At 36.2% G+C, this 20290-nt stretch overlaps 1 protein-coding gene across 8 annotated transcripts in view; it reads left to right on the top strand.

Annotated features, from left to right (window-relative positions):
- Window positions 1–20290, top strand: part of LOC112046638 (trithorax group protein osa) — a 176930-nt gene that overhangs the window by 71050 nt on the left and 85590 nt on the right. The gene's annotated exons all lie outside the window — the stretch shown is intronic.

Here is a 20290-nt window from a genome sequence, read left to right as displayed (position 1 = left end):
TCAAGGATCGCAGGTATGGGCTTCGAGATTTATCTCCTTGTCCTGGAAACTCTTCCCAAATGTTTTGGGGGGGCTCTTGACCTATGGGACAATCCTTAAAACGACTGCTTCTGGAAACTCTTCCCAAATGTTTTTGGGGGGCTCTTGACCTATGGGACAATGCTTAAAACGACTAGAAGTTTTCATAATGGATGAAATAAATAAAAATTACTGTAAATGTAAATGTTAAATTTCTAACACACTCGAAAAACAATAGCACCAAAACGTATTTGTTCCATACATAAGTGGGGTTACCTACAGTTATAGTCGCGGCTCGCAACCTCGCAGTGCATAACTAAACCACGCGCACAAAAGCGACATTAATTATAACGATGAATGTCGCGTCTTCATCATGCGGCTTACAATTACAAACAAGTGGAGTGAACCTTGTGTTTGTGAACTGGCACTCCGCGCGCCCGTCCGAGTTGCGAGCGCGACACTTGACAATGAGCTTGTTTGCTAAATTGTACCGAGTAGTGACTGCGTACCGACTGTCGACCGGTTAGTGTTGCCACTTCTTTGCCATTTTGTCGGAAATTATCATGTTTCCTTTATTTATTATACAGCTATTGAAGGCCGATGCAGTAGTCGGTTCATCTTCTTTCTCCTTGTATAATATTTTTCTTCAAATAAGTGAATCTTGTTTTTGTGAACTGGCACTCCGCGCGCCCGTCCGAGTTGCGAGCGCGACACTTGACAATGTGCTTGTTTGCTAAATTGTACCGAGTAGTGACTGCGTACCGACTGTCGACCGGTTAGTGTTGCCACTTCTTTGCCATTTTGTCGGAAATTATCATGTTTACTTTATTATACAACTATTAAAGACCGATGCAGTAGTCTGTTCATCTTCTTTCTCCCTGTATAATATTTTTCTTCAAATAAGTGAATCTTGTTTTTGTGAACTGGCACTCCGCGCGCCCGTCCGAGTTGCGAGCGCGACACTTGACAATGTGCTTGTTTGCTAAATTGTACCGAGTAGTGGCTGCGTACCGACTGTCGACCGGTTAGTGTTGCCACTTCTTTGCTATTTTGTCGGAAATTATCATGTTTCTTTTATTTATTGTACAACTATTAAAGGCCGATGCAGTAGTCTGTTCATCTTCTTTCTCTCTGTATAATATTTTGCTATTCAAACAAGTGAATCTTGTTTTTAGGAAATGGTACTCTGCGCGTCCGCCAGAGTTGCGAGCGCGACACTTGCATGCTAAATTGTACCGAGTAGTGACTACGTACTGACTGTCTATCGACCGGTTATGTTTTTATTAAAAAGAGGAATATTTCCAAATTATAATTTACTTATAGAATAGTATATTAATTCTGTAAACCGCTCTCAACTATCATGGCATCCTACATTTAGCGCTGCAAAAGCAAAACCTACTCCAATTTGCGTGGGCGTGAATAATTTTATTTACGGCCCACATTGTTTTCACGCTTAAAAATGAAAGCAATTTCCTATGCACGGAGGAAATCGAAGCGCGGTGCCGTGTTATTATTTATAGTTGAACATATTTTTCCAATTGAATTCGACATACGCTAGCTAAGTGGAAATCTTTTCCTTTATTTCCATCTTTTCTAGATGGAGATAAAGAGGTAAAGTTTGTAGTATTGTTTGTTTCTCTTGATATACTGAAACGATTTTAAAAATTCTTTTACCACTAGAAAGCCACGTCATTTGTGAGTGTCATTTTGTCCCAGTATTCTCACGGGAACGGGAACTACGCGGGTGAAATCGCGGGCGGCGGTTAGTTATTTATAGAATTTCTATAAAATTGAATACGACATACGGTAGATAAAAGGAAATCCTTTATTTCCATCTTTTATGTAATGTTTAAGTAGTTATATTTGTATTTTACTTTTTCTCTCTTTGTGAAAGTTACGCAATGTGAAGAATGGATGTGCTAGGACGGCTTTTACGGTATATTGGGTTCAAGTTGGTATTGTCATACTCTTATGTAGGTAGATTCTCTCCTGAAAATGTTTTGACTGTTATATTTTTACTAAAATAGTTAAGGGTATTAAGTAATAAGTATTTTGTTGTCATGGTTATGATAGAAGAGTTTACAGTGTCGTCTCTATGAATTTTTGACGGCTTCCGTAGTTCAGTGGTATGCGCGGTGGATTTACAAGACGGAGGTCCTGGGTTCGATCCCCGGCTGGGCCGATTGAGGTTTTCTTAATTGGTCCAGGTCTGGCTGATGGGAGGCTCCGGCCGTGGCTAGTTACCGCCCTACCGACAAAGACGTGCCGCCAAGCGATTTAGCGTTCCGGTTCGATATCGTGTAAAAATCGAAAGGGGTGTGGATTTCATAATACTCCTAACAAATTAGCCCGCTTCCATCTTAGATTGCATCATCACTTGATCACATCACACACATCACTCACCATCAGGTGAGATTGTATTCAAGAGCTAACTTGTAGAGAATAAAAAAAAAGTGCGTTACGCGTTATAGCTCTCAACTGTAGTGTAAACAGAAATATAGACTAAACATTTATTTCTTAAACGCCAACTCCTGGTAGAATGGTCGTGAGTGCCGTTTAATTTTAGGTGGTTAGCTGCGTTATGAGACTAGGTACTTCACCATTGTATTTATAATTGTCGCCATGAGAGTCTGTCCATTAAGATCTTTTTGGATATTTTCTCTTCCACTTGGCTCTGTACCACCAACTGTCAGTCCATTCTCGATAACTGGAAATGTGGCCAAAGAATTGCCATTTTCGTAAAAGCACAGTTAAAGATAGTCCAAGACTACAAACATAAAACCTCTTAAACATTCATTTCAAAACGTGAATTTGTTAATGTGGTTTTGACACAAACTTTTAATATATCAACATAACGGAGCCATCAATGTATCTATCTGTTTTTGAAGTGCATATATTTGATTGCGCGCAGATCAAAGCACGCGTCTCCTTTATCCGAGGCACATAGCCCGCGGCGAGATACCCTGCTGCCGTTAGCTAGATAACGGACGCAGCGATAGAAAGAATTGCTAGTGACAGTTGCATCCCTTGCAACAGGGCCGTCACGTGCCTGCCAGATAAGTGCCCCTCCATAGGCGGTTTTAAATCTAGACGCCACGAACATTTCTGTCCGATTTTCGATATACTGGGATCGAAAATAAAATTAATATCACTAATATTATAAAGGCGAAAGTTTGTCTTGTGAAAGTGTATAAGTGTGTAAGTATGTTTGTTCCTCTTTTGCGCTGCGGCTACTGAAGCAATTTGGTTGAAATTTGGAATGGAAATAGATTTTAATCTGGATTAACACATAGGCTACTTTTCATCCCGGAAAAATTCATAGTTTCCGCGGGATTTGTGAAAAATTAAATTCCACGCGGACAAAGTCGCGGGCGTTCGCTAGTTTAATAATATAAATAAATTTAAATAAATAAAGCTGTTATGTCAATGTTACAAATGTACCTACGTGTTTGCAAAGACAAATGATCCCAATTCGTTATATTTTTTTTATATTGATTAGAAGTTCGTATGGACAACTTCCAACTCATCACTCTAAGGTAGGTACCATAATTGTATTGAATATCAAACTTTTGAGCTTAATCAACAGCAATAGATCTAATTTAACGCTTGAAGTCTTACTCCTACACTAACAAGGCAAGTTGAACAAATAAAAGCTTCTTAAATTTAGATGTCATCAACCAATTAATTAATTATTATTGGGATGGGAATATACATTGTTTTTTTTTGTTTTAAATGATTTTTTTCATCAAATACATACTCGTACACTAATTATAAAAATTAATTACACATTATTTGAATTTCACTCCGTCATTCATTAGAAAATAATGTTGTACAAATTAATGCAGCTTAAAACCCAAACAGTTTTAATTTTTTTAGATATGTTTGCGCTCACAGAACAGAGATCGCTAAAAGCTAACGCTTTTAGCAATAGAAGTAGCATAGGGGCGTGGCCCGCTTACACCCGGGTGTGCGGAGCTTCGCAAGCCTATCCGCGCATGTACTAGCAGTCTTGTTTCGTTGACTGACACGTTACGTCCTGCGGTTGTCAAATTCGGTAATTGAAAATAATTAAAAACGATTAGAAAAATGCTATATTGTGCCGTTTTGGAATACCAAAATGATAGCCGCCACAAAAATTTATCAAATTATGGTGTTTCGTACCATCGTTAAGACGTATTATATTATATTTTCATTAAAATATGAAAAAATAATTTTACTCAAAGTCACAAACTAAAATGAACTTTACGGGAATAGTACTAAAGTTTACTTTATTTTAATACAAGTTTGATTTTCTCGAAGATTCTGTTGACGCCAGTGGGCATACATTTACTGCGTCAACAACAACAACAAAACTATCATAAATCAAAAATTTACAAAAATGATTTTATTGCAATAATTCTTCTATTCCTAATTAAATGTATTAATTATTATTAATATTAATAATCCTTGTTATTTTATATTTAACGAAAACACCCATTGATTTTGCATAAAATTAAAAACAAGAAATTGTAACCATTTTAATGTTGAATTTTCATTGTTAACGTGCGAAATATAATCTAAACTGCTATATTCTGAGACCTGAGTTGCGCGTTGTCAGTCGAACATTAATCACAAAATAATCTGTGTTACTTTTTAATTATATACAAAATATTTAGGAATGCTCCAGCTTTAAATAAAGGATCATCATGTGAATTTTTAAATGAAAGTACCTTTTTATATTATTTAAAAACTGGTTGTATATTATGGTTTTATATGCCTAATATAAAATGTGCCTAAACGAACATTTTCTTTTAACAATTTTAAGGTCAAAATAAACTCAAGAGACAGAGTGTTCGTTTTGCCTTTAGGTTCTTTAATTGAATTTCTCTGTCGGTCCCTCATGACTGACAATCGGTACTACCTTGGCGAGTCATCTTTCGATAAACAATGCTCCTCCATCGAGTACGGATACAGGCCATCTAGATGGCACTATAAAATGTGTGGGCACCTGTTTCTATGAAAAGATCCGACCATCGGATTGGTGATCTACCTCGTGGCCGTTTTCCTTCTAAATACCACCACGTTTCCACTGTTATGCCAGAGTTGTGAATTAATAAAAAAAAGAGAAAAGATGTAAGCGTCGAATACTTACGTGTACGTGTACATCACCGCAGTATAAAATAAATAAATAAAAAAACACAAGCGACGAAGGGGAATGTTTATTGATTTGAGACAGTGAAACAAGATTAATACGATCATTTTATTGTCTGAAATCAACAAATATACGATTATTTTATTTTCAAAGGTTTCAATTGAAAAGCAGCATATTTTATGCTTTTATTATCTCCTCTAGCATTCAGTTTATCAGAAAACTGCAAAACAATTTAAAAATATGATTTCAATGTATATATTATATTATGCTTTATATAAAATAAGAGGAAAAATAGACCAAAAAATAGTTATTATTTTTCTTGTTTTAGTTCTCCTGAAAAAAGTGTAATTGTGATTTATGTTAGTTTTGAATTTAAGCAGCTGCCATATGTCATTTAGCTATTCATTTAGGGATGTCGATAATAATATATCGATATTTTATATCTACTACTATTATATTATGATGACACGATAATGATGAAATTTTGGAAAAAAAATTTTAGGAATCCGGAGAGAAAAAAAATTAATCGAGGCGACTAGGAAGCAAAATTTGTTTTATGCAAAACCGCATTCTAATTTGTTCCAAACATTTTACGCAGTCAGACGTTAATGTAAAGTGGAAACAGAAGATATTTAGTAGTCACGGCAGTGCCAAACAAAAAGATTTTTTTTTCTAAAAGTCGTATTCGTGTCTTTTAGGATACAAATAAAATGACGTACTTAAAGTGTTAGGAACGTCAAGAATGAGGATTTGTAATTGACCTATTGACTACTAACGGGTTGGAAAATAATCTACTGGTAACATTCATCATGAAACTCATTATAGTTAAATAGGAAATAATTAAGTTATTTTCTGCAAAAACCGACGAATTAAAAAAATATATACTATCGTGTTTTTTATATATTTAGGAATTAAGTTTACGAAATACTTAGAGCAGCTGGTCATGTGTTTCTCAAAACTTAAACGAACGAATTTCGACATTGCAATAATGTGTCATTGTGGTGTTTTTCTAATGATATCTAAAGTTGTCAGATAGGCATAACAATACTTGCAGTTTGGTCTATATTGTATTGGCAAATATTGTACAGTATACAAAAGAATAGTCATGTGAAAGATACGACGACACTGTACTATACCGTGTTTTATTTTTTGTTTTTATATCACTTTCATTTGTTAGTGAAATTATCCTGAGAAATTTGTGAAACATTGTTTAACATTGTTTATCATTGTGAAACATTGTTTAACATCCAAATCTGAGAGAGAATGTTTAAGACTATCGTTATTTCACATCCCTAGACAACATTAATAAAACAAAGTTAGGATCATTTTGAATCTTATTTATAAGGGTAATAAAGCTTATATATAGAGACAACTAGTGACGAGTAGCGGTACTACAGATTTCATTCATGAATTTTCATTCAAGAATTTTCATTTGTTCTGAGACAACAGTAATAAATAATTTTCAACTCTAAAATAAGGGTAATATATTTCCTTTTTCACTAAATATTAAACAGCCAATTAAGTGAAGAGTTTATCAGTGTGATAAGTATTATTACACTATAAATGTGTTTGTAAGGCCACGCCCCCGGGTACGCTGGTTTCAATACAAACAGTTGGCACTTTATAAATCTAGTTACTTCTTATATCTGTGTTTGCGCTTCACACAAATAAAATTGGAAACGAATTCTGAAAATTGTTACCGGAGTTCTTTTATCTCTGACGTAGGTAGGATGTGCGATTTTTGTTTTATTTGCTTTCTTCGCTGTTAGACGTTATTTAATATGAAAATACGCACCGTGGACACGTATTGTAACATCTTTATTACTGTCGAGTAGTTCTTTGTGCGGGATAATTCTTTAGTTCGCAGTTGGCTGGATGCGGGTCGGCTGAATAGGATATAGAGCCCGGCTTTGTTGTTTTAGGACTCGCCCCCTATCAGTCACGCTTAGGCCTTTTTTAAGCTTAGTAGGCTAAGAAATTCTTTTTCTTTTTTACTTTAAATATTCTTGCTTCATAGACTGCCGAATAAGTTCGTGGAGTGAGGTGAATCTTATTTGTAATAAAGAACTTTTGGGTATTAAAAAATCTGAGTAAAAAAGTAGCATATTGTATTGTGCGTAACAATATACCCAATCTCAATCTAGTCCCAATTTTATGAACATATGAATTATTATTGTTCAATCTAAACTTCAACTACTGTCATATGTATCAATAAAGTACCTACTATATAATTTTGAATAAAAGTACGAGGTAAATAAGCAAAATTTATTTAAAAATAAGTAACAAATACTATTAAACAAACGGTTTATTAGAATAACCGCCCTAGAACTTCTCAGATTTATGTTAAAAAATAATGTAATAACAATATTTATCCAAAAGTTAAAATCGTATACGCTATGTTTTGCTTAGCCAGGGAAATGGGTCATAATTTGTAAATACGAAGCAAATTTTATTTATGAGCTCGTTACGGTAAAATATTTCAACCCTAAAATTGTATTTAAAGAGATAGACCGTTTGTTTGATGTTGATTGATACAGTTAGCCGGGCGTGCAGTCTTGCGACCCGTACGGGGGACTCCAGCGAGAGGAATTATTAAACCGGGGCCCTGCGATGTGTCGCTTTTGTAATGAATGCGCCGAACTCCGTAGCGAGGGGACCGCGCCTTTCTACCTACTGTACTCGATCAGGGCCGGATTTGGAACCCAAGAGCCGCAATTGTTGTCCCAGGGACAAGCAGAAACTCTTTAGGCTACCCGAGGTGTGGAGTAAACATAAATTTGTTGAATAGTCTATTCTAGCAGTAGTTGGCGCCTTATTGCTGCCATTATTTCAATTAGAAGCTGCGTGTCTCTGATCCCTTTAGTTCTAACACAGTAATACTGCTTATTTCTGTCTTTATATAGCGGCCGTGTGTGTCTCGGATGCCCTTAAAATAACAGTAATACGGCTTTACACTTTGTCTTGATGAATGACACAGTATATCAAAGAGTACATTTGTATATAATACAGATAAGTAGTTATAGTTAGATCAGATGGGTCACGCTAACAACTCATATCGTGTCAAGTTATTATAAGTTTAAAAAATAATTATTGGTAAATATTTATCATTAAAAAACAATATCTAATTAATGAATCAGATTTAAAGGCTTAAGTTAACATTTGGAATTGCTTAAAATATCATAGTAGTAGTTACATTACTATTTGATGTTTAATACGTTTTATCTTGTAGCAGCCGGGGCTGTACTGTAGTCCGGGGTAGCTTTCCCCTAGATCCGGCCCTGAGAGTACTACCTACCGAGCAGAGAGTCGTCGACCCTCGTTCGTTGGGCTTTGAACGAAATTTCGTCCAAGTATTTTATTAAGTTTTTATGCTCCTTCATAATTCCATCAAGATTTTTACGCTTTATAAATTTTACGTTACAAGCTACGCAATTTAGCCGAAAGAAGTCTTTGACGATTAATTATTTTAAATTTAAGCTAATTATGTAGTAGGCTAACTAAAAAAAATCTTAGCTTCTTATGAATTATTATAATTTTGTTACACTCGAAATTGGAATAATTTTCATTTTCATTATTTATTTTAATTAAATCTATTCATATTTAGAAGCGTTCATACATTCAAAAGATTACAATAAAAATATAAAAAATACTGATTTTTAACTGAAATTATTAACAGTTCTTTTATATGGGGTACCTATATAGTGTTTATTATATAAACTTATGTAAGTGATAAAATATAATTACTGTTATAGGAAATCTTACATTTTACAGAACTAAATGTTCTCTTTAACATACATATAATAAGTATACTAAAAAAAGCATTTAACATACTAATAAAAAGTAAATTTATTTATGTTAGTCGTCGTGCCTCCACGTAACGAGTTGTGTAGAGGTCGGGAAGGACCCCGTACGAATTATTTATATATGCAACCGTACGGCCACCGGTGAATGACAACTCAAAAGGAATATTATGCATCCTAGAAACGAGGGGATTCCTTTGAAAGAATGTCTTTTTACAATGCCCATTCATTAATGTCACGAATGGCACCCCGCATCGGTTATTATGCGTAAAAGAAATAGAGACGTTTAGAATGTTTAAAATAAGAATGTCTAATGTCGACGGTTATTGTTTATTTAGTTTTTTATAGCTTAGCTTAGCTTTGATGATGCTTTAGGCCATGACGCTACCAGTGGCGTGAACTTCATAGATTCAAAAAAGCACTGCCTACCCATGTTGCACCACAGAATACATAGTTGGACAAGGACGTTTCACATTGTTACTTATAGTGCATACCCTAGTTAAAAACCTTATGCACCCCATTGGACGCTACGCTTTCAAAACAATTGTAATGGTTTTTAGAAGCGCTGAGATAAATAGCATAGTAATGTTAAGTCAATATTCTCCTGTCTTTTCTCTACTATGCTAAAATCCAGGCGTAAGTATGACAATAGGGCGACGCGTGAGAAATGAACCTAGTACTTCTTGGGTTATGGGTTAGGTACTTCATACCTAACCCATGAGCCTTTGAGCCAAAAAAGTGACTTTCAATTCAATATTGAAGAAGAGTGTAAAAAAATATAAAGCTACTTTTTATACGGCCTACGGTTTTCATTTTATAAAGTATTCATTGATTTTTCTTTCTCTTACACATTACAACAACGGCGTGATAATAATATTATTAGGGGAACAAAATTTTACATTTCACTGTCAACTAAAACGTAAAAAGTAAAATAATAAAAAGGATCTGTTGATATTGATACATGATACATTGAGTGTGTAGCATGTAATGCTTGTTAGTTAGTTTATAGATTTTTATAATCTTTATTTGTTCTAGAACTATAGCAAACTACGGTACGTTTAACGAGACAAGACAAAATATATAAACAACCTGGCCGTTACTAAGTTACGAATGCGAAAGCGAGTGAGTGTTATCTATCTCTTTATCTGTCGTAAGCAATAATGTTGACATTTCGTTTACATTCTTTATCTCGTCTCCTTAAACGTACTTCACCGTAGTACGATTTTTCGTATAGACGTATACATATTTGTATGGTGCAAATACTTCATCATAACTCTTCTATATTTATTTTTATTTATTCATTATATTTATATAATATTTGATTTGTTTATTAGAAATTGTGGATGTATTAGCTAGTAGAAGTTTTGCCCAGAGCTAATGAATTACACCATTAAAAAACAAATATTCTGCCGAATGACGATTCGAAGGAAATCACATATCACGTCGAATCCGCTGTAATGGTGTTTTAAAGAGGTATTTTGAATCGGATCCTCTCGTTATATAGCGCTTTTGTAAAGAGGTCATTTAAATGAGGCGACTAACGAATCCCTCGATGATAAAAGTTTATCGCTAGCGTGTATTTATTTGGTCTGCCGCTCGGCCGGACAGCGGACCGGCCGGACCGGCGGACCAGTGGACCGGCGGGGACCAGTGGACCGGGGGACCGGAGGACCGCCGGCACCGATGTAATTATTGCGGTACGATTCCGATAATGCGCCGCGAGGCCGAACGCGGACGAAATGTGGTCGAACACTCGTTATACTTGCATTTTAATAATTGATACCGCACCGGGAAACATAAAGCGTTGTCGTGTTTTATTTCCAAAATATAATATTCGCTTATACTCGTGTGTATAACGAACAAAGAGTCCGCTGCTAGGCAATGGCGTGGCAATGTATTAATTACGAAAATTTTGTGGAAAACTTTCGACAAAATGATGAATGCGTCCAGTAATTACTTTGATAGATAACGGGCAATAATACTGTTGCGATAAATTTTAAAATTATTGAAATCAACCATTCAATGTGTAATGGAAAAGCTTTGTGTTATTTATTTTGGTGCTACGTTTTATGTTATATTACCAAAATATAAATTTATATTCGAGTGAATAACAGTAGTAGTTGCACAACTTAATTGGCTCTGAACAATGTAACGTTTCACGGAATTCAAAAGTGTACCATGCCCTTATCCGTAATTCAAGCCAACTGTGCCCGATTCCGTAAAAATCGGCTCGGTAAACGAAATCTCGATCGATTGGTTCCGTAACGGTTATTTGGTTAAACAGCGCGCTCGTTCCACAACCGAATGGGCACGTTGCTTAATAGTTAAGCCTACAAACGTTCACAGAGTCTCCTGATTTACATACAATGCAGGTTAAAGTTCCTTAAAATTTACTCAACACTCAGTAGTTCAAAGCTAGTAGGTAGATTCTTTTAAAACGAATAGTTATATACAAATTATTTTTGGATAGAGTTACTTTGATGCGGCGTTCGTGTATTGTCTATAAATGATCGCGATAAATAATTTTCATCGTCACTTCAATGCGATTGTTGTGTTGTGAGCTTTAGCTTTTAAGCAGTCGTTTTTTATCGATTTTATTTAATTTAAATTACATGATAATTATCAATACGATTTCATTCAGGCAATCAAGACGAAACATTGATTGATATATTCTTAAAAAATATACTTTTAATTTCAATTAGGTAGTATGAAAATTGTGTTATACTCCTATAAGATATCTTACACTACGGATATATGTATTACGGGTATCATAATTAAGGACTTCTTAAAGAGGCCCGGGACAGTGTTGTATGTAAATCGTGGAAGTTTCTAAGTACGAACGGCTATTACAGATATATTTGACAAAGATTATTCTCTAAAGTTATACTTTGTGTATGAATATTGTGTAATATATTATACACTATAGATACGAATATGTTACGGCTATCAGAATTAAGGACTTATTAAAGCGGCGCGGGACAGTGTTGTATGTAAATCGAGGAAGTTTCTGAATACGTAGTGGCTATTACTGCTATTAAGAAACGATTGGTGCGGTCGCGGCCGGGGCCGGTTGTTCGGCCTCGTTGCCGGCAATACGAGCTTTTTACAGCGCGATTACACCGCCCACTTTGTATATCGTGGATACTCTACCCACGCAGTACGCACCCTCTAATTAGGGGCTAATCTTTTATCCATTTACGTGCGGACAGCGCTGTCTGTGCGCTCTAGTACAAGAAAATAGTTTTCGAATACATGAAACTGGAGTTACAAGACAAGATTGAGTAAATAATAAAAACACTAATATTATAGATGCGAAAGATTGCGTGTGTGTCTGTAAGTGTGTATGTATGTTTGTTCCTCCTTTACGTAGCGTATATTGAAGTGATTTGGCTGAGATTTGGAATGGAAATAAATTTTACTCTGGATTAATACATAGGCTACTTTTCATCCCGGAAAAGTCTATGGTGCCCGTGGGATTTGTGAAAAACTGGATTCCACGCCGACGAAGGCGTAGGTGTCAGCTAGTAATATTATAAAGAGAAAAGACTTGATCGTTTGTATGTTCATTTATTTGTTAGCATTAAATAGGCTCTTTGAGGCTTCTAGGTAGAAACTAGTTAACCTATTTGAAAAAATCTTTCACTGTTGAGAGTCTTAACTATTCCCGATTGCTGTGTGAAATTATGATATAAAGTTAGGTAATTTTAGTAAATCGTATATAAAGCTGTGTGAATAAATAATATACTACACAGCAAAGCTTGGCAGTAATTTTTTCCCGGGAGAACTCGCAAAGAGCTCTAACGCTAATAAATCACTAAACCTCTGATACCTAATTAAAAATTAAACTTTCACGTTTGATTTTTATGAAAAACAATGAAAAGCATTGTTAGATATTTTCTGTCTAACAATGAATGCTTTTCATCTACTCATAAGTGTGTCTCTCTGTACAATTTCTGTAAGTTTAAAATTAGTAACAAAAACCCTCCCCGCTCCACGTTCGCTTAACTTACCACTCATAGTAATTGTTCATCTGAAATTGCTTTAATAAAATGTCATAATAACTGTACACGCCACGTTTTCCAGGCTAACGAGTTGACCTATTACCCGTAGCTACAACTTGCACAAGTTATGTGGGACGGAGCGCTTTGTGTTCGCAGTTCGCGGTTGGCTCCGCGTCTACTGACTGCATAAAAGTTTGTTAGACACTGGCGTTTGTGAATTTAATGCATACATGTTTATGTTTTTAGGAATAGGGGTTATGTCTATAGGGGTTTAGTAATAGTACAGCTTTTTGTGCTGTCGCTCAGAGCGTACTCTTACAGTCTACCTCATAGGAGTCTCCAAGAGTTGTAATACAAAAATATAATAGGTTGTTACAAGTTCCTCGATTATAGGTGGTATTAACATTCATTATTAATGTATTTGTTGGTATTAATAAAAGGGTATTTGATGATATGAGCTTAGTTGTTTGTGAGGCAGCGTATACACCGTCACGCTGCCAGTCGCATTAGAGATTTTGTAATAACTTTTTGTGTTGTAATTATTGATAGTGTTTTGTGTTGTAATTATTATCATAAATTGGGGGCATAGAGAACATGTCGAGCAGGGAAGGTGAGTGTTTATGCATTCTAAAGGAATCCCTTAAACCTACTCCCAAGGTCACAAGTCCTGGGACCTGCTCGAGGTGTTTCCGCTGCCACAAAATAATGGTACAGTCACTTTCGCTGCTACCCGTCACGTCACGATGTTTAATGAAAAAGAACATTTTAACTAGCGCATGTCGTGTGACTTGCCGCGTGTACTCTTTATGTCGATGTATGCGGCTGTATTGTAAATATTCAAGTTCGTTTGCGAGCTATATAACAGGAAAATTAGCTGCAACCAATGTGGTGTTTACGTGGTGCAACACAAATTGTGCAGGTGACATTTGACGTTAATTAACCATCGCTTTCGTTCTAGTTGATTACTTACTACACGGTTTGAGATTGTATGTTTTTCAAAAGATCTTTTTGTTGAGTAACCGCTCTAAAATGCTGAAAGAATTCTAGTAAGATTTTTCCACACAGATAGATTTAATTTTTATAAAGACGTAACATAGAATACTTTTACCCCGGTCTGTCTGTCTGACAACAGTAGACGCCACACGGATTCACCCCCGTAGGAATACAGGGATAAAATATAGCCTACAGACTTCCTCGATAAATGGGCTATCTAACACTGAAAGAATTTTTCAAATCGGTAAAGTAGTTCCTTAGATTAGCGCGTTCAAACAAACAAACTCTTCAGCTTTATAATATTATATTCTAGATTTAAAACAACACGCATCACATTTACACACAGACGCCTACTTAGGTATATGAATTCTGTTTAATTTTATTTAATTGTTATTCCATGCACTTGCATTTCTAAATTAACAACAAGCTTAATTTTCATGTTATTTTACATTTTACAGTGGTGGATCATGCGTCTATTTATTTTATGTTACTCAGACCTTATTAAGAGACATTAACTTATTGAGAGACTTTTCGCTATAACTTGAACGTTCGTATGTATACAACAGATAAAGGAGTGGACACACGGTAGTAAAAAACGGCTTTGTATATGCTTTATATCAGTTCGCATTACCATATTTCGCTCAAGCAGCGGCACACTAACGTTTAACCGTCAACATAAGCCAACTTACAGGTTATTACGGGCTTACACTAAACTTCCATACATTGTAGGACTCGGGTTATAACGAGCGAGCGACGCCGACGGGCGGTTTTATCAGCATACCTACTCGCGGAATGATATTAAGCCTTACATGACTTGAAAGGATTATGTTTAAAGCCGCTGCGAGTGCTCACTTTAGAATGCACGCGATAATATCTAGCAACAGAGTTACACACTGCATACATTTTGTTTGTTGATGGCACTCTCGATGCTTATATGTACGAATGTAGGTACTTTAACATTGGCAGGTACGTGTTAGACTTCGCGCTGATGCGTTCGCGTTTGCATTCAAGGTTGCGTCCGGTTTGCGTATTTGAAAGTAGGGGTTTTTTTAACCGACTTCCAAAAAGGAGGAGGTTCTACGTTCGACTGTATGTATGTTTTTTTTTTTTATGTATGTCCAGCGATAATTCCGTCATTTATGAACCGATTTTGTAAATTCTTTTTTCGTGTTGTAGGGTTTGATTCCAGGGTGGTCCCATTTTTTTCATGTCAGGATCTGATGATGGCATCCTGGAAAAATCGAGGGGAACTTTCAAAAATCGTAGAGACTGCTAGTGCGTTTGTTAGTGTTTCCATAAGGTATTGTAAACCACTACAATTTTATGAAGATCTGGAGTTGGTCTGATGATGGAGCCGAAACACAGACGATGGAACTCGTCAACGATTTACAGCAGTTACCTTTTGTTTGGGCTTGATTAATTTGTATTGATGAGAACTTTCCACCTAGATGGGTTGTGACTGAGTTAAGGGTCTGGTGATGGAGACGAACGACAGTTAAGGGAACTCCTCGACGGGTCAGAGTAGATACCTTGTGTTTGGACTTGATAAATTTGTATTGCTAAGAACTTTCCACCTAGATGGGTTATGACTGTATTAGGGGTCTGGTGATGAAGACGAAGGAGAGTTAAGGGAACTTTTCGACGGTTTACAGTAGCTACCATGTGTTTTGACTTGATAATTTTGTATTGATGAGAACTTTCCACCTGGATAGGTTGTGACTGTATTAGGGCTATGGTGATGAAGGTGAAGGAGAATTAAGGGAACTCCTCGACGTTTCACAGTAGCTGCCTTGTGTTTGGACTTTATTAATTTTATATTGATTATATTGATGAGAACTTTCTACCCATAAGGATTGTGACTACATAGGGGGTCTGATGCTGAAGACGGAGGACAGTTAAGACCACTTCTCATTAGTTATAATACCTTTCACGTTTTTCTGGATATTCATATTACGTGTGGATAAAGGGGGAGTGAAATTTTGTATATGAGTTATGGTAGTATTTTTAAAATTGACTTAGGTACTTATCATAAGAAAATAACGTTTTAGCTAATTAATTTTTGTTCACACTCAATAGGCATGCTAACACTAAAAATGAAAAAATAAAAATTTTAATAAAAAAAAATTCAACCGACTTCCAATTCAAAAATTAACCTAAACTAAAAAGCAAGAAATAACTTCTTATCTATGTCCTACCTTCTGATCAGTTTGAAGGCGGTGCCAATCCAGTGTCATGTTTTAATTAAAGCCGTTTCTGAAAGAACCACAAAAATTTTGTAATTTAAACGGCTTGAATTAAAACATCATTGGCTTGGCACCGCCTTCAAACTGATCAGAAGGTAGGACATAGGTAAGAAGTTATTTCTTGCTTTTTAGTTTAGGTTAATTTTTGAATTGGAAGTCGGTTGAATTTTTTTTTATTAAAATTTTTATTATAGCTAAGTACTATAAACTAAGCTTTAGTTTACAAGCACTTTTGAAACGTCGAGTTGATGGATGGTTTTTTGGTTACTCGCTGTAGTTGGAGTCCAAGCCCTTTAATCGCGGAGCTATTGAGGCTTTGAACATTTTAAAAGTGCCATCACACGATGTTGTAATCTAAATAAGCACATCCAATAACAAACAACAAGCATACCTGACTGCCGCGGCGATGTTTTCTTCGTAGTAAGCATTCGTTCGCCGGCGCCGAGCTTTTTTTTGTCCACAAAACGATTGTGATCCATCGAGCTAAACCGTTGACCAATAAACAAACCGTTTATACGCATAACTCGGCAGAATGGATTCTCATTAGATAGATGACGGACATAACTTTTATGGAAGTTAATAACGTTGAGGCGCGGGCAGGTGAGACTTAAGGGCCGGTGCGTAATGTTTGGAGATATGTGCGACAAATTGTTTTAAGACTTGTGCACACGGTTGTTCCACGTTAAAAAACATACAATATCTAGAGTTCGTAAGCTAAAACGCGAAACTTGGTATTCTAAATTGCTATATTTTGTATATTTATTAATTAATATGAGATAATTGCACAGTATTTAGTAAGTTTTTATGCATACAATACGTAGGAGGTATCCAGTGTTGACAAGATCTGAAACTACTAAACGTAGATAATTGAAATTTGACAGGAATAATTTCTTTCTATGTAGTGGTCCGCTAAGAATGGATTAAATGAGAGATTCGCTGAAGTATAAAAGTTTAGTTTACATAAAGAAAGTTAAAGTCTCTAGTTTGTATCTGCCCTAAAACATTTCGTCGCTGTATTGTGTCACTAGGGGCTGTTTATGACGTTGAAGGGAATCGCTGCGCCCCTAGTATTGTTTTGGAATGCCTCTTAATGCGAATGTGTACTGTGTCATTGCTGTAAAAGGAAACGTTTTATGGCAACAACTCGAAAGTTAATAAAAATACGTTCAGTGAATGAGATGTCGTCAGTTTGTATCCGCCCTTACACTTACTATCGCTGCAATGTTATTTGTTACTACTGTAAATATTCAGCATATTCTATTCTATAGTTGCCAAGCTGTTTATGACAATGACATTGAGGATAATCTAAAAGTATGTATTTTATTTTAAAGTTATTGTATACTAGCGGGCGCCCGCGACTTCGTCTTTGTGTTAATCCTGAGTATAATCTATTTTCATTCCAAATCGCCACAAAATTGACAAAGTTCCATACAAACTTAGACCCCCTATTTTATCCCCTTGGGGGTAGAATTGATCATTATCCTTTCTTAGCGGATGCCTACGTCATAACATCTACCTGCATGCCAAATTTCAGCCCAATCCGTCCAGTGGTTTGGGCTGTGCGTCGATAGATCACTATGTCAGTCAGTCACCTTTGAGTTTTATATATTTAGACTGTGTTTCCATAAAAAGATAAATTACATACGTATGTATGTACATATATGGGAATGGTATGATCGTAAAATGACTGAAGTTTGTGTCAGCCTTTTGTTATTACTTTAGTCGTTGACTGTGTCTATGAATTGAAACGAGTCCTGCCACCGGGCGCACAGTATTGCTTATGAGAATCTCCACTTAATTTTTAATGTATACTTTTTCCATCTCCGCATTTTATGGCGTCCCACAGTATGTGGAAACTTCAAAGTTAATACAATACGTGACCATTGAAACAGTCGGAAAAATGTCTACCGTCTGTACGAGCCCTAAATATATTTGGTCGCTGTACTGTATTGTGTCGACAAGGGCCGTTTATGACATCAAAGAGAATCCCATCGCCGGAACCCCCGGTATTGTTTTAGACTGCCTCCTCTTGCCGTGAATGTGTACTGTACAGTTGCCGTTGTCGTAAAAGGGAACGTTTTATGGCGACCCACGTTCTGCGGAGCACCGAACTCCTCGTTCCGGGTGGTCGTAACCTGATCCCCGGCATCACTTGTTCATGAATTTTCATAAATTTAAACAGTGTGTGTGTGAAATCGAAATGCACCGGTGTTACATTTGTTGTGATATTCGAATGTGACTCTCTTGGGAGATGGGAGAGATCTGCTTGCTATTTATTTCGATGATTTTGATGTTATTGTTTAAATCTTTTCTTTATTATATGTACGTCAATGAATTGCTTTTCGATAGTTTTAGTAATTGCAAACTATACGCTTATTTTGGTGCTATTAGTATCCTAGATTGATTGATGGGTTTTGTTTCGTTTGCTCTAATGTAGGGTGGTTTGTAAACTTCTAAACAAATGGAAGACCTAACTTAGGTTAACTTAAATAAGAAAAAAAAGGAACCTACTCAAAATAGTAAAACTCTACTTGGTTAAAATTTTCAACGTAATATTTTTCATTATGTTTATACAATTATCCAATATATTTGATCATTTAATAAGAGCAAGCTAGAAAGCTGTCTGAATAAATAAATACCTAATAGCTACTATTTAAGAAAAATCCTAGAAATTGTTAATTCTTTCATCAAAACACATTTATCGCGTGTTAATCATTTCCTAAGTTACTATGTCTCGCACAAATAAAGTTCAGAACACCGTAATTACACCGTACGTACGACCCTTGACCCCGCATGAACTGTAGTTTATATGGACGCAACGCCGAGTGTTTTAGTTAGCATATTAGCCGCAGCTGTGAATTAGGTATGCCCGTAATAGGGCCCATTATACCGCACGTTGACGTGGCATTGACCCCACGACCTTATGACGCAATGTGTCAACCGCATCTATCAATCATAGCCGGCTTGTGAGCGTCGCACCGACTCGCGTTACTATGCACTTTAATAAAACGCTAATATAAACAAATATCAGCATTGGCGACCCATGTTCGGCTCACTGTTGAGCACGAGTCTTCTCTCAGGGGTTAGGTTAATAGTCCACAACGCTGGCAATGCGGGTTGGCAGACTTTACACACTTAGAGAATTAAGAAAATTCTTCGGTAAACCTGAGTATTTTCTTAATTCTCTAAGTGTGTGAGCTATCTTAGGTACCCATAACACAGGTTATACGCTTACTTTGGTGCTAAACAGTAATGTGTGTATTGTTTAAGTATATTTATCTATCATCGCATTAAAAGCCGTGATAGCCTAGTGGATATGACTTCTGCCTTCGATTTGGAGGGCGTAGGTTCGAATCGAATAATCGATAGGACTATAAAAATCATCAGCATTAGTCCAGTAATTTGAACAAACGGGCAAACTAAGACTTCAGATGTTTGATATGACTATGAGTATGGATTAACATTCTAAGTTGCTTATGATTCTGATGGCATTGACCCCGCGATTATGTGACGCAAGGAGTCACCACGACAATTGTTATTATTAGTAATCAAGTGTCACTCGTAATTCTCATCACACTCACAAACAGTACCTGTCGCGTCATTTGTATACTTCTCTACTTAGACTAAATAACCTAAAGACCCGCAAGAGCTAACAATTTTTTACTCCAAAAGTAAGTCACTTATGTGAGCGTAAGAGCTAAGCTTATTTCAGTCGCCGACACGCACACAAGCTTATTAATCGTAGCGTAGCGATGCGTCAAGGGCTCCCATTTTGGGGCACATAAAACGGCTTACGAATCCTGCGACTATACACTATCTATGTGTTATAAATCTATGCTTCTATACTTATAATATAAAGGGATAAGTTTGTGATGTTGTTATCACCACAACGGGGATGATCTCTGGATCTACTAAACTGATATTGAAAATTCTTCAACCACTAGAAAGCCACGTTATACGTGAATGTCATATTTTATCCTCGAATTCTATGTTTCACACTTAGGAAGCTACACTATCCCCAGGTGCTATAGGCTATATTTTATCCCTGTATTCCTACGGGAACGGGAACTACGCGGACGAAACAGCGTGGCGTCTGCTAGTAAT

This window comes from Bicyclus anynana, chromosome 22 (genome assembly GCF_947172395.1).
Source record: "Bicyclus anynana chromosome 22, ilBicAnyn1.1, whole genome shotgun sequence".
NCBI lineage: Eukaryota > Metazoa > Arthropoda > Insecta > Lepidoptera > Nymphalidae > Bicyclus > Bicyclus anynana.
This window is presented reverse-complemented; position numbering and strand designations above follow the sequence as displayed.